Source organism: Arachis duranensis, chromosome 9 (genome assembly GCF_000817695.3).
Source record: "Arachis duranensis cultivar V14167 chromosome 9, aradu.V14167.gnm2.J7QH, whole genome shotgun sequence".
In the NCBI taxonomy this organism is placed as follows: Eukaryota; Viridiplantae; Streptophyta; class Magnoliopsida; order Fabales; family Fabaceae; genus Arachis; species Arachis duranensis.
The window spans coordinates 21,228,070-21,231,359 of record NC_029780.3 but is presented as its reverse complement, the minus strand read 5'-3'; positions in this window follow the sequence as shown (position 1 = coordinate 21,231,359).

The window sequence follows — 3,290 nt, the reverse complement described above, 5'->3', positions numbered from 1 at the left end:
TTAAAACTTGTAATTTATTTCTAATAATTATATATCCAACATCAATTATATGATCATAAATATTTTCTCAATTTATTAAAAAAACACAATTTTATTCTTTTTTTTGTTTTATCTATTTATGTATTTCATAATTTATCACTGTAAAAAGTCATATATGCTAAAAGAAAATCTCATTTTTTTTATCAATTGCTTTTCTATTCGATAATACTTTTTTTCGTCCTATGATGCATTATTTCTAGTTTTCTACTATTTATTTTTTTGTTTAATTATTCTGTTGATCTATATAGTTTCACCAAATTTATAATTACGTTCCTATATTTTTTTTTTTCAATTGAGTCTCTATATTACTTTTAATTTTTCAATTAAGTCCTTTTTATGTCAAAATATTAAATTTAACAAAATATTTCTCTTAAAAAATATGTGATCAAAGTTCTAATTAGGTTCTTAATTATAAATATCTTTAATTTGCAAAAAAATATTCAGTTAACTCTAACATTTTTTACACTATGAAGGATCTAATTACAAAATTAAAAACAGTGTAAAAAAGAAAAAATATAGAGACCTAATTTAAAATTTGATAAAACTATAAAAACCAACAGAATAATTAAACTATTTTTTATAAACTATAAAATATTATTATTTGTTATTGTACTCTATTTCTTTTATTTCTTATATTTTATTCCTATTTATTTAAGTTTTATAATTTTTTATTATAAATTTTATTATTTATATTCCATACAAGTTAATTTATTATAACACTTCACATGTTGAGTCTTCTCAATGTTTAATTTATTCCTTATGTGCTTAATTTTATTTTTGATTTAGTAATTGAGTGATAAAATAATATCCAAAAAGATTGTTGTAGGTCTTCCTCTTCACCTTTTTGACTTACCTCCCTTTTTATAGGAATTACGAGTAATTATATATAATGCATAAGATAAGTATAAATTACAAATGACACAGAAATAACTAAAAAACACATACATTAATTTATGATAAATAACACATGAATGACTCTCTTATATATTAGTTCAATACCTCGTACAATTAAATGAGTGATAATAAAAACACAATGTTTAGTTAAAAATATAAAATATTTTTTATAAATGACACAAGAAAAGTTTTGATACTATTTTTTTAATAAATTCTGCACAAATAAAAAATATTCCTCCTCTTCACATTATCTTCTTCTTTTTCTTTTTCATTTCCTCTTTCTTATTTCACCTTCTCATGATTCTTTTTGATTCATCGGCTTAACAAGAACCTGTATATTACAGTTACGAAATTCCTATATCAAACTTAAGAAACCTTTTGTCCTACAGTAAAAAAATTTTGACTTTTTTTTTATAAATTATGCACAATTTAAAATTCTTCTTCTTCTTTTTTTTCTTTGTCATCATCTTATTATTTTTTCTATTTTTTGTTTTTATTTTATCCTCTTAATCAGAATAAGAATAAAAATAAAAAAAATAAAAAAAATAAAAAATACTACAATAATATCAAAAGGAAGAGAAAAAAAGAAAAAAAAAAGAAAATTCACTACAAGAAAGGAGAGTTATTTTAACACATTTTTTTTAACAGCCATAGTTAAGTGTAAAAATTAATATATACTTTTGACAAATATCACAAATGTCAAATTCTCTATGTTTTCTTGATGAATAATTTGACCGTAGAAAATTACTCCTCAATTTTGACACTCATTTATTTTCAACGTACTCCACTATTCCTCTTTTTCATTGAGCTCCATCAATTTTAGCATCACACTGCTCTCAATTTGGGATTATACTACTCATTTTTCATCTTCAACATCTCAGTTTATTCTTCAGATTCAAGATCTCATCTCATTCTTTGTTAAAAATTTTTGTTGAGAATTTTTTATGATCAATAAGTATCAAAATAAATAGTATTTTTTACGGTTAATAAGTATCACAAAAAATATATTCTTAAATTTTTTAACAAATTATTTTTTACGGTCAATATTTATCAAAATAAGATTTAAGTTTTTTTATAATTACTTATATGTTAAAAATATTATTTTTAACAAAACTTTTATTAATATATTTTTATAGTTAAAATAGTGTCAAATTTTATTTTTTTGACGAATTTTAATTCGTTTTTTACACATATAATCTTAAAAAATAGTGTATATTGTTGTAGTGATTACAATAGTAATAAAAGAATAATAATAAAAAAGAAATACATGAAAAAAAACGCAAAAAAAAGTATATAATTTATGTGTATATTATATGAGTAACTTTTATTAAATTTAAGCCAACCTAATTAGATTTAATTGACAAAAATTCTTAAACTTTTACTTATTACATCTCACTTATCAATTTCGTTTTTTCTTTTACTGGACTTTTATACATCTTTTACATAATTTATTTCAATTTTATCAAAGCACAAACGTTTAAAATATTTCAGTAACTAACTGTCTGTAGGGACACGTGTCTCCGACAAAATACTTTTTACGGTTTTATTAGCAATAGTATATAATTAAATTTATAGTATTACTTTTCTGATGAACTAAGTATATACTTAGAGATTAAACTGCTTAAATAGTTACCTAATACACACAAAATCCGACATATTTCCTACACCACCATAGTCAGCAAGACAACAAGGAACAAAAAATCATAAGTTGTACCCTAACTTATTAGGAGCAGTAAATTTGTTACTTCAAATTTGATATCACTTCGAAATTGAGACATTATTCTTAGTATAAAGCATATTTATAATAAAATTTCATCAAATGAGAATGATATTATTAATTTTAGAGTGACTTTTTCCTTTCATATCAATTGAGAACAATAATTAAAAAGATCCGTTTTCATTTATCAGCAAATAAAGAAGCTTCAAAGTTCACATGATCACATTCGCATCACAAATAGGATTAGACGAATAAATCAAGTAGGCCTCGGCTTGCTTTTTTCTTTTGTCAACTATCTATACTACATATACATGAAGAATATAATTTTTGGTGGGCTGCTTTAACTGAATTGGAAATCAATTGTTGGATCAGAAAGCCCATGTTATACTTTCCAGTATCAATATCAAAAGCCCATGTTTCACAAATGTAATATCATAAAGAAAAAATAAATAAATAAAGGCAGCTGAGGCAATAGCATTAAGGGTGGAAATAGATTCGATAGTCTGTTAGCAAACATTCGGCCTATTTTAATCTGATCTGTTATAAAATAATTTTAAATTCAAATTGATTTAAAAATTTAATTTTATTAAAAAGTCAGATCTAAACTTATAAAATAGTTGAATAGATTAATCTGGCATGT